This window comes from Lasioglossum baleicum, chromosome 11 (assembly GCF_051020765.1).
Source record: "Lasioglossum baleicum chromosome 11, iyLasBale1, whole genome shotgun sequence".
NCBI classification, from domain to species: Eukaryota; Metazoa; Arthropoda; class Insecta; order Hymenoptera; family Halictidae; genus Lasioglossum; species Lasioglossum baleicum.
Window position 1 is genome coordinate 14,965,898 of NC_134939.1, and position 13,096 is coordinate 14,978,993.

Below are 13,096 nucleotides of genomic sequence, written 5' to 3' on the forward strand. Positions count from 1 at the left end.
CAATGAAAAATAATTATAAGAATGTATGTCATGAACAAAAACCTTCCTCAGTGAATATGTATCAATTGGTCTCTTTGTGAGAGGAAGGTGTTCGAGCTTCAGTGTTCACATAGAGGTGTCGCTAAATGTCTCTTCAACTATGAACTCGCCAGCTAAAATCACAGACGAGGTATAGGAGACCAATCGCACAATGTATTTTTCACCTCCTGGAACAGAACAGTTCAACATCTGCCCCTTAGACCAGGGGTGGCCAACCTTTTACATACCATGCGTCTGGCATTAGGCTGACTTGTACTACTCAATTTTGTGCCACCTCCTTCGATATCATATTCTCCTAATACAAAGTTCGATTTTCGGGGTTTACAAAAATTTTCGCCAATTTTCGACCGTCCGACTTGTCGTCGACTTATACTACTGAATTTCGAAAATTTTCGACCGTCCGACTTGTCGTTGACTTGTACTACTGAATTTCAATTTTCGAGGTTTTCGAAAATTTTTCGCAAAATCGAACTTTGCTAGTTTCATAGTTAATCGTAATAAACAGTTCTCCTTTCATGAAATTATTTTTCTGGTGACAAATGTAGAAGTAGTTAGAGCGTAGATACTAAATAAAAATCATAATTCAACGGAGATATCTTTCGATGGTTTTTTAAACCCAATACAGTATTTTATTATTAACAATAATTGTCCCCAATACGGGTCTGCCCAGGGACAATTATCCGCCAGAGAAACTATTCTTTCTCGAGAGGCCTCGGTCGCCGAGATGTGTAATCATAACTACTCCACTAACAAAACTTCTTTATTTTGTAAAAATTGTTTTTAAATTGAATGAATTGTTTTCTGAATAAAATACGTGGTTCCCTTTGCCCGTCAATTTGACGGGTGTCCGTAAAGCTAGTGTTACTCACGTTACTGGTGGAGGAGCCGCACTCGAGTAATCAAAGAGCCGCAGTTTGCCAACTAACTGCGTGAGGCTGAATGTTGTCGGCGCCCCTTAGTCGGAGCGTCACGAATGCGCCCTACTGGCCGCCGATGATTTCTCTTCTTTCATTCGTGGTGTAATCGATTATCACGGCGAATATTTCCGTTCGCGTCGAACGGACCCGGGATCCATTGTAAACCGTACTCCTAGCGCGAAATAAATTCTGTTGTGCACACAACAGAAATGCCCATGACGACGACCATGAAAAAGTTTGGGGGAAGAATTGGTCCGGGTCATGGTGCAATAGGGATAATCTGATAGCATGCGGCGATATTGCGTGATCACTTGAAAAACTACGCTCCGGGCAACTAACTAGTTTATAATTTCTTTGTTCTCCGTTTCAGCGCCCCTAACATTTGACACCGATGAATTTCCGACGAGAATCGTAGGAATCACGGATGAATAAATTTCAGCCGCCGCTAAATCCCCCACGTTTTTTTTTTCTGGAACAACATTCGCGTTAACTATAGTTAGAGATTCGCCGCGGTAACGTCAACGGCTGTCTGTTCTGTACAGCTGTTCCTCTTTCGCCCGACTTAATTGAGTAAACATTGACCGATGGAATTTAGGAATAATGGGTGCCTGTTAAGCATTCGATTGATCGCAAATAAATGGCCGGTTAAGCGTGCCAAGGCTACAGTCAGGGACGAACAGATTAGGACAAACCTTAATGATTTTAAAAGAGGACAAAACAAATTAATAGAACCAAATGGTACATGTTGTTTAAAAAATGGAATGATCAAGAGATTACCAGTTTTGTTGAATATTCAATACCTTCTACGGTCTCCTTTATTTTTCATCGTGGAAACGAACATTTTTTCTTATCCTCTTTTTCCTCATAATTCTTAAACGGTGCTGTGAATCGAACCCAAACTTTGGTAATTCCATTAATTTAGTAAGAATTATATCTTGTCAAATTTTCAAAAATTTTGTTGCCTTTTTATATACCTCCAGAACATCCTTAATGCGTGTGCTGTTTCAAATTACATCCCCTAATTTTTGTGATAAACGCGTAAAATCCGGAGTCCCCAGTCATTAGTCATCCGTCGGTGGGTGATTGGCGTCGAAACGGCTAATTTTAGTGAAGCGGTCGAATATCTGTTAACGTCTCGGCGTAATTTAAACCGTGAACTAAAACCGAGCGTCGCGTCGGGTAGTTAATGGGACGAAAGGAAATTTCGGGCAGAGCGTGGTGTGGCATGGCGTCTCACGAGGGGTAGACGACGTCGGGAAAAACATCAAAAGAAAATTGTATGTAGAAAGGAAGTAGGCGATTAAGTGTAGCACAGTAAGGAGTATACAAGTCGGGTCGAGTGAAGTTGAGACGAGTCGAGTGGAATGGAGTAGAGGTGAGCACACCGGACACGTAGAAACGAGCAGGCCGCCCCTTCTGCATCTACTTTCGTGTTTACACGTATCCCGGAGGCCATAAATAAACCGGTACGGTGCCGGACACGGTCGCCCGAGCACGGGAAAACTTGACTAATTGCGAGAAACCTACCTGACATCGCTGCCTGTTCCTTTCCGTCGAGTTATCCTTCGTTGGGGTGTTCCTCCCATTACACACTGCTTCTCTTTTCCCCCTCGCTCTCTCGCGCGCGCCAATCTTCCTTCTGTCCTTCCCGTAATGTACACTATGACACATTCCGCGGTTTTTCGTCGGCCGTTCATCATCTCGAGACTAATCTCTTCTACTTGAGCTCCGTTGACGCGTCGTTTGTCTTCCTTTTGCCGTGCCCCATGCCAGTCCGTGCCCGTACCTTCCGCGGGAAACGACCCTATACGTGTGTCCATATGTGTATGTAAGTTTCGCATGACCGTGCGCGCTCCTGTCTCTCCCCCAAAAAGATTTTCCCCCTCGATCTCTATGGCTACCCCTAAGATCCATGCAATTTTTCACGAACGCCACGAAAATCTCTTACCCTAATTTCTGCCGGGCAATGACGCGCAACTGGTTCTAGCTGCTCGAGATCGAAAGCAAACGTCTTTCATTTCCGAACAATTTTTTGTTTATACTGTAGGGTCGGTCATTAACTAATTATTACTAATATAACTCTAATTATTACTGTACTGCGGATTTTTTCTGTACTACAAGGGCTTGGCACTTAGCACCACTGAGAATAAAATTTTAGACGTAGACTTTGAGCGCGGATATCTCGAAAACTATGCGTCCTAGCGATAAGACCATTCTATAAAATATTATAGCTGACAATATATGCCATAAGATTGATTCTATCCAGTTTTTCGCTATCTCGCATAGTTACCGAGATATCGCATGCATAAACATCCACAGTCTATCGATATTACACGTGTATAATAAATTTTTAAATGTTTTCGGCGTAACGGTTCGATCGTTTATTACGAATTATAAAGCGACTTTGCTAATTGTCGAACAAAATCAACGTTTCGATCCCAGTTTGGATCTTTTTCAAGATTTATTTGAATCGCGTCTGTAAATTAAATATGTTATAGTAATTTTGAAAAAACAGAAATATTGAATGATTGAATGTAAGAAAAATTGTTCATAAAGGCACACTTACTTGCTTTTGGGGAAAATAAAATGATAAATGTGCGACACGTGTGTTGCGTGCGTCGTACATGCTTGTTGTCAAGATACTGATGTACGAACATATTTGAAACCGTTTATAATTCGTAATAAACGATCGAACCGTTGCGCCGAAAACATTTAAAAATTTATTATCAGTAAATACGATCGATAGAAGAAATATAATTACACGTGTATCGTTGAAAATGTTCAACGTTGTCACAATTCTGACCAGACTTTTCACGTTATTCGTAACATCCGAGTTTTTTTAAAATGATATCTGTACGATAGAGTATGTACGAATCGCGTGACTGGTTCGTATTTATACAACACATTATTACACGAACGTCGTGCGGAAAGAAATAAGCACTTGCGCGACCGATGGAAGCTACAGGACGCGTCCGATCATCGAAATAGCTAATTAATCACGCACGCTTCTTTAAGACGCGGCGCGTTGCGTGAACGCCCAACATTCTGTAGATGACTGTTGTAATAACGTCGGCGGCACAAAGAACCCATTGTGTTGAACGGCGATCCTTTGTGGGGCACCGATTAATCTTCTTTTTCAGCAACCGGCTTTCTTGTCACCGAGTCAACCAGCAAGTTGATTGGCAGCCGACAGGTAAGAGTTTTGAAGCAGCTGTGTGCCGCGTTGCTGAAATTGTTCATTATACCTGCCACGGAATACATAATACACTTTCACAGCTGGAAAAAGGAAAACACTGGCCACGGGCATTGCGCAATATTGAACAATAATTATTTGTGACGGTTCACCCGACTCTGTGTCTGCAAGAAATTTCTTTCAGGAGAAAAAACCAGTATGCTATACTGCGGATCTCTGTTTCGCGTGCTGACGTTCTCGAATGGAAACGAGCTTTGACAACTTTTTTGAAACCCTTCTCGCCCGTATATGTACACGTGTGTGTGTGTCTGAATATGTGTGGTGAGAATGATAAAAAAACATAATAAATAGACAGCAGATCTTCATGCAAAGTAAAAATGTTCTACTTGAATTGCAACAAACTGGAGTGAAATAGAAATTTATTTGTCTTTTTAATGCGTTCAATAAGTTGTAATAATTAGACTGCGGGTGTTATGCATTTATGACAAAAATAGAAACGTACAATTCAAAGCAGTGGACATATTAAAAAGATTTAAGGACATCGATGTATTAGTCTTTCGGCTTAATGAGATAATTAAAAGAAGAAAGAATTTTCTATTTGGTTTCTTTGGCTTGTAATCGACGCAGACAATTTTTATTTTGCATAAAGATCCGCAGTCTAGTAATATAATATAATGATATTTTTAAATTCTTATAACGTTTTCACTTATTTAAATTGCAGCTTCTCATTTTTGTCATAAATGCATCAAATCCGCTGTCTAATAATAACTGAGAGACAAGAATGTCTGAAGTGAATTTGGATGTGTGAAATAACGAGACGAGTGTGCATGAATGAGCATTTTGTTTGAAATTTGTCTGTCATTGATCGATCGTTTGCGTTGCCTGTATTATTAATATTTATGATTCCATTCACTGCTTGAACAGCGCGCCGTACTTGCCAAATTTTCGAATCAAACCTCGTTCGAAAACGACACGTCGTACGAGTGAATTTTATTGTATACTTTTTATACTTATTTTTCCATACAGGATCATCCTGTACACAGTTCTGCAGACAGCTACACGTGACGCCCTGTATATGTATATGTATATGTACCGAAGACAATGTGTTCCGTTAGTAAAACACGAATCGATTTGTAGGTCAATTTTCGAGGAAATCAGGGTTACAAAATGACGAAATCCTCTGGCCTGGTAATCTCGTTTCGCGCGTGTAATTGCTTCTTAATCGCGCGCGACCAATCAGCCTGACAGTGTTGTGCCACCTAATTCGTTTACAACGCCGTAGTTGAACCGGTTGCCATCTCACCCTTCCGTTTCCCCTCTTTCCCACATGACACGGGACAGGATTACTTCATTCCTTTTCCACTTTCCGGGGATATCTCACGGATCAACCTAATTCTGGTCTAGTCACCAATTCCAATGAATAACACTACCTAGTATGGCTCTTATCAACGTAAATGGCAGATAAGTTACTTCCAGCAATTAGCAATCTCACGGCGGTGTGCCTTCTTGGAATGAAGCGTAAGAGATCGTCTAAATTCTAGATTATAGCGAGCAGCTTAATTCAGAATTCCATATTACAATGGCTACAAATAGTAACGCAGTGTCGTAAATGTTGGAGCTCCGTATAAGTTGAGACAGTGCTTCTTTTTCACAATTACGCACCGGAAACACCAATTATGTGTATTTTTGGGCTGTCTCAACAAAAAAATGTTAATAAATAAAATTTATTATATATTTAATTTTCGATCGAGAAGAATTCACCTTTTACACTGCAAAATTTGTTTTGCCGAGAACATTGTCTTCAGAAAATTGGCTATAACTTTTTATCCGTTAAATCAAATTCTAACATTTTCTGCAACAAAAATCAAGCTAGCAGCGATACCCTTCCAAATTATAATCAGTGTTCAAACTATGATCGCACGAATGATTTTCGTTTCCTTTCGAATGTAACAAATACCTCGATGAGTGTCTTGAATTGTTTTGTAATGCAGATTTCTATGAAACAGCGAAAGTGGTAGTTTATAATAAATGTTTGCACACTTTTATTGTAGCTCTACCAGGAGAAGATATTTCCACGAGTGGTATCATTCTCGAAGATAATTTCTTACGTAAACAAACTATTAAGTTGTCGCATAAGAGATATATGGATCCTTAAGCACCGTGATAAGATAGTTTAAACGACCCCTGTTATTGTTAAATTGCGACGGATTCCGCATTTATGACCGTATAAGTAATGATCATAATGCATATACGTAATGCCTGATTACGCATTTATGAACACATGAATTCCGAAGAATATGGCTACAGCTTATATGTAGAAGCTGCACTGTCATCTTTCATTTGGGATAATCTTCGCCGAAGGAGCATTACCATTTCATTTGCAATCTTGTAAATTATAGTGGCTAGGCATTTTAAAAATTGTTTTCTCGCTGATATATATGCACTTGTAACAAATGCGATGGAAATTTATGATAAAATGACAGGGAGGTGTCACGAAACAAAGGTGTGTTATAGAAAAAAAAAGTGCACTCTCTCGTTCGTATGCACTTAGTTGATCGCAGGTAATGCTGAGATGTGGACAATTACAAAATGGGATGTCACACTCATAAGTAAACTGCGGATTTTGTGTATTTATGACAAAAATTGGCACGTACAATTTAAAGCAGTGAACGAATTAGGACGATTTAAGGACATCTGTGCATTAATTTCAGCTTAATAAGACAATTAATAGAAGAACACAATTTTTATTTGGCACCTGTGTCCTGCAATCAACGCAAGCATTTTTTATTTTGCATAAAGATCCGCAGTCGACTCATAAGTATGAGCCTTCATGAATTTGGAGTTTCGGAAAATCATTGAAATACATGAAATAGAAATTATGGAATACAGGTTTCGAAAGGATTAGTATAAAAGTAGCTTTTACGTATTGGAATCAGTAGACTGCGGTTTTTATGCATTTATGACAAAAATGGGTATTTGCAATTTAAAAAAGCGAACATTTCAAAAATATTTAAAAACATCAACGTATTAGTTTCAGCTTAATAGGACAATTAAAAGAAGAACACAATTTTTATTTGGCTCCTGTGTCCTGCAATCAGTGCAAACATTTTTTATTTTGCATAAAGTACCGCAGTCTAGGAATCAGCAATAAATAGACAGCGGATCTTTATGCAAAATAGAAATTTTGTACCTGAATTGCAACAAACTGGAGTGAAGCAGAAGTATATTTTCTTTCTGAATATGTGTGTTTAATAGATTGAAAAGAATGTAATTTATATAATATTTGAAAATTCTTCCCTTTGAAAGACTATTTCTCGAGGACATAGGCTGATCTACCCACATGTTTCTGACGTATTAGTGAACGCATTCAACATGCGGCTACTTTGAAGCATTTCTTTATTCGTATTTATTGCTGAATAACGAGACAAACGAAGATTTATCGCGCAAACGACGAGGGAGGAATCCGTTAACGATCAAGGGGACGAGGTCGGAGAACATAATTTAAATGATATCAATTGGGGAAAGACAATTTGCAAACTCCGATCCAATTTAGCTGACGTTTAATCACGCCCGACGACTCCCGACGAGTCAAAGATATAATTCAGAGGAACACTCCTCTCTAGATACACTGTTCGCACCCACGCTTCTGCTCTCCGACTGCCCCAAGGCTGTAAAAGTAAATCGACATTAGCCCTGTTGCAGACACGACCCTTAACCGATTCGTCTGCCAACGAGAATTTTAACAACGCCTGTCCAACAGACTACCAACCGAATCTACCTTTTCCTTTCTGTTTTTCTTTTTAGGCGTTTGCTACCCAGCTGGAAACGTATCGCCGACGCCTGATTTCAATTAACATGCTAATGCTACTTTGCAAACTTCGCACAAATTTCAACCGTTAACTGCACATTAGCCAGATGAGAAGTCGCAACAGTGATAAAGTTCAACCATTTTTTATGAGGACTTCCACAGAGAGGAATTCACGGATAAAAATACTAACCGAAAGTCATTCTTGTAGGATAGTACGTTTCTGAAAAATATTTTAGAAACTGTAGAAGTCTTTTGGAACGTTTATCGAGGAAGTTCCCATAAAATAAATTAAAGAATCGAATTACTGTGTACATACTAGTTTTATGTGACTTAAATTAATTTTGAGAATAGTAGCAGTAGTTTTTAAGTTTTCGATATAGGCCCGTATAAAGAAGACAACTTTTAATATTTTCTCTAAAATTCCGACCAATTACAACTTTTTAAACAATATTTCCAAGTTCCCAAAAAACAATGCATGTCATATATGTATGGTCCAATATTTAAAAAGTTGTCAGTAGGCGAATCAACCATTTAACTAATTATTAAATTGTTTGAGACTGTGTGACATGCAACGCGTTCAAGAAATGTATTACAAAATAATTTCCAACACAAACGACGATGAATATTTATGACAAAAATGAACAGGTGAAGCTTAAACTATAATATTTTTAGCTTCTGTTTTTTACGATTATAAAATCTGTATTTTGTTAGTCCATGTATAACAAATACAAATAAATACCAGCAGAAAGTGAAAAATAAATTAGACAAAAATGAGTAGGTTTAAATTAAAATAGTAAAAACATTCTAAACTTCTAATTCACCCAACTTTGTTACAATGCATGTAGAACATTTTTATTTTGCATAAAGGTCCGCTGTCTAATTATAATTAAATTAAATGAGGAATACAGGGTGCACCCGTTAAGTTACGTCACCGTTTTTTAGGCATTTCCGGTAGTACAAGTCAAGGTGACCTTTACTGTTTCACGTAAAAAGCATTTTGTAACCAAACTTTTGTCTAGAACATTTTTAAATTGCACTACCGGAGAAATGCCTAAAAAATGGTGACGTAATTTAACGGGTACACCCTGTACATGTTTAGAAATTTAATTACCGTCACGAAGGTTCGAGAAAGTCAATTTGTGAAGAAGGGACCGCGTGTCTAAAGGTAGGGAAGCGAGTAGATCTCTTGAAAAACGTTCTGTTACTCGATAAGTCGTCCTGCCGGCAGAGCCGGGGAAATGTAAGCAGCAAAGTGAAACCGGTTTCTGAGTCACAAGATAGAAACCATTGAATTTTCTGGCGCCAACTAATTCGTTTGAAGCACCCTTCGGCGAGTGCTAGTCTGTTTCGCTGGCGTCCATGGGTTGTCGACGCGCCGCGCCGCGCCGCGCCGGAAGGAAGCTCTTGACAAGCCACTAGGCCCTGTCTTTACCGCTGACTTTCTTCTTGCGTTCGAGAATGAGATCTTACATGCCGCCCCTCTACACGTGGACACGAGTAATCGACGGATATTGACGGACAGGAAGCAATTCTCAACAGTCGGACGACGAAAAAGAAACGCCGCCCGACAAGACGTGATCTAACGACCACTTGTAACCCATAACAAATTACACGGCCACGTTTCCTATATTAATCTTCGGAACCAGAAGGGAATGAATCACGAGCCGCCCGCCCGCGCGCGCAACTCAGTTTCCACGAAGTCACGAATGTAATTAAAGTAAACTATTAATAGGAAGTTCTCCGTTTAAAATATATACCGCAATTAACTGATAACTCGACTACAGACGGTTATGCAAGTTTACAGTTTTATAATGGCGGAACCTTGAGACCGAAGTCAAGTGGAAGTTTATTTCCAGGATGGTTTTAATTGTTCAACCGTTTGCCCTCGGAGCTATTTTAACCAGGGACCCTAACTGTTATAACCAAAAAGAAAAAAGTCATGGAATAACAATTATTTCGTCGACTAAAATCATATTGGTTACAAATCGGGATTATACAAAGTAACCGAACATTTTCTCTCGTGTTGGTAAATGTTATCGTTGAGAGAAATTTATTTCGATCAGTAGATTATTTAGACTTTTTGTTAATGATTTTTATCGTAGAAAATTTTAGAATAACTGTTACTTTTGGTCCCTGATTTCAACACGAAAATTAAACATTTCTTCCGACCTGGAATATTTCCGTTCCCTATGATCTTTTAAGTTTTATGGATATCAAAATTGGTACAATACCTCGTGCAATACTGAAATGTTTAGTAATTGGTTAGATCCCGATATATCATATTTATCATAATAATGTAAATAATATTTTGGATAATGGCACAACAACTTTTAGCGATGACTCTAAGTCCCAATTAATTTTGATAACCGACGCCTTACTGTAGTTGGTTGATAGCGTCGACATTAAACTAATACGATACGTAACTTGAAATAAAACTACACACCGGGTGTTCGGATCAAAGTTGATTTAAGGATTGTTCCACACGGTTACCTCTGGCGTTCAGTTTAGAAATTCACGGTAACGCTTGGAACGAAGCCTGACCGCTCATGAATACATTATCCTTTCTAACGAGGTGAATAGGTGAAGTAGACGGAGTCACAGCAGTCTGTCCATAAATCACTCAAAGAGCAAGCAAGATCACCCTCCGAGTCGGAGGCTCTCCGACCTGGTGAAACACACGATGCCGCTCGAATACTCCTGCATCGGTTTCCGTTTTTTGTCAAGCCGTATCCTTGGGAGGAAGTGCTCCTTTAGCCGACTGTAAAATTGCCCGCCATGATTCATCCCACGATCTTACCATTCACTCCGGGAACATCCTGTTGTGTCCCAAAAACCCATTAAACGTCTAGTCTAGTCGGAATCGTCGACGCGCTACGCATCCTGCTTTCAGCAACATGTATTTCTTCTGTTACGTGTAAATAAAGCTATCAGCCAGAACGCAGACACAGTTTACCATTCAAAACACAGTTCAAATAAACACTTCTTCTTTAACGCTAACCGTATCACTATATTTCTCATATTTTTCTCTCGCGTAATCATTGAAATTACGGAAATGCTTCCATTAAAATTATTAAATAAATTTCTCCGGGCACATACTGCGGCAAAACTTCATCGCTATAATTTTTTATAGAAGGAATAAATGTTTATATTGCTCATGTACCTTGCAATTAATGCAGACAATTTTTATTTTGCAGTGAATTCCTAACATTATAATTTTTTACGAAAGGAATAACTGTTTATATTGCTCATGTACCTTGCAATTAATGCAGACAATTTTTATTTTGCAGTGAATTCCTAATATTATAATTTTTTACGAAAGGAATAACTGTTTATATTGCTCATGTACCTTGCAATTAATGCAGAAAATTTTTATTTTGCAGTGAATTCCTAACATTATAATTTTTTATGAAAGGAATAAATGTTTATATTGCTCATGTACCTTGCATTTAACGCAGAAAATTTTTATTTTGCAGTGAATTCCTAACATTATAATTTTTTATGAAAGGAATAAATGTTTATATTGCTCATGTACCTTGCATTTAACGCAGAAAATTTTTATTTTGCACAAAGATTCGCAGTCTATATATAATAAATGAAAGACATCTTCAAATGCAGCTTTTAATTATTTACAATGTGACTAAAAAGAATTTCCTCTTAAGTAGAAGATATTGAAAGAAAAAATCTTCAACGGGTTTTAGCTCTTTCATCTTGGAAGTAAATACACGGCGCGGGTACTTTGCATAAACTTTTTAATCTCCTTTTATTATCATGAACATGTAAAGCCACTCGTTTCGAAAACGGGTAGTCGTGTACCTACTTACTGTACTTACATCCGAATGTAACGTAACTGTTCAACAGTTTATCGAAATCTGGAATCGGTATCTGTTATTATTGATAAAAGAACTGGTTCTCGAGAGTATGCCACTTCTCCTTTCTTGGTTGCAAGAATATTTTATTAATCGTGCGGAAATGGTAATGCTACAAGGGATAACGGTATGACTGCAGTACGTGATGAGAAAAACAACCGAAACAAGTGGGAAATATCGAAATTGGTACATATGGAACTTTAGACCATATACAGGGTGTTCCAAAAATGTTGTACTTCCTTGAAAGAAGCGATTGCTGAGGTCAAGAAAAAGTCAGAGAGAGTACAACATTTTTGTGACATCCTTAGGACATCCTTGGGACTTACATGCACAATTAACACCGTTAATTAGAGTCATCTTTTTATAAACGAATTTGATATACAGTCTGTTCAATTAATTAAGCATTATTGAAACGTCTTTCAGAAAATTCTATTTGACAGAAATGTATATACAAATAAAATCTTGGAGACGCAATTATCTGGAGAAAGTTTAAAGACTGCAATTACTGTTATAGTTATTATTACTGCAACTACAATTGCAGAGATATATGTACAATAATGAAAAGCGTTAAATATGTATCTTCTTTCTACTACAACTATTTTCGTTTAGAAATGAATTTGTTACAATCAAAAAGGTATATTTTCTCGTTTTATAATAATTAAAAGTATTTAAATCAGACAATAATTTATACAAGAAAAAGAACTTACCTTTGAACGAAAAAGTCCGTAAGAATACCATTTGTCCCTTCACGTATCACGTTGTACGTACTTCTTAAAAGTTAAAATGGCGTATCTCTTATGAAAATTATTTTTGCACGGCTACAATTATACTTCTTTTATTTCTATGTATATCCTATATGAAATCTCATCATTCAAGTAATTAAACTTTGTTTAAATGATATATACAATTCAACATTTCAGTTTATACAATCTATGTATCTACGATAGAGTATGTATTAAACATTTGATGTTGCATTCTTAACGCGTTGCGTGCTGACAATTACTCAATGCTATTTAAAATCGATAATATACAACTGAGGCAAATTTTAGCAACTTCCGCAATGCCAACAGCAATTTCATTCGCGAGCCAATAAATAATCTGTAATAATATAATCTAATATTTTCGATGATTTCGAAACGTCTCCATGATGTAACTTGGTCATTCCGAAATCTATTAAAAGATTTCCGGTAGTAAAACAAACATTCGAATGTGCAATCTCGACAGCGAGAGCCTGGTCGTACGTTCGGGTGAGTAAAGGGTGTAAAAATATATA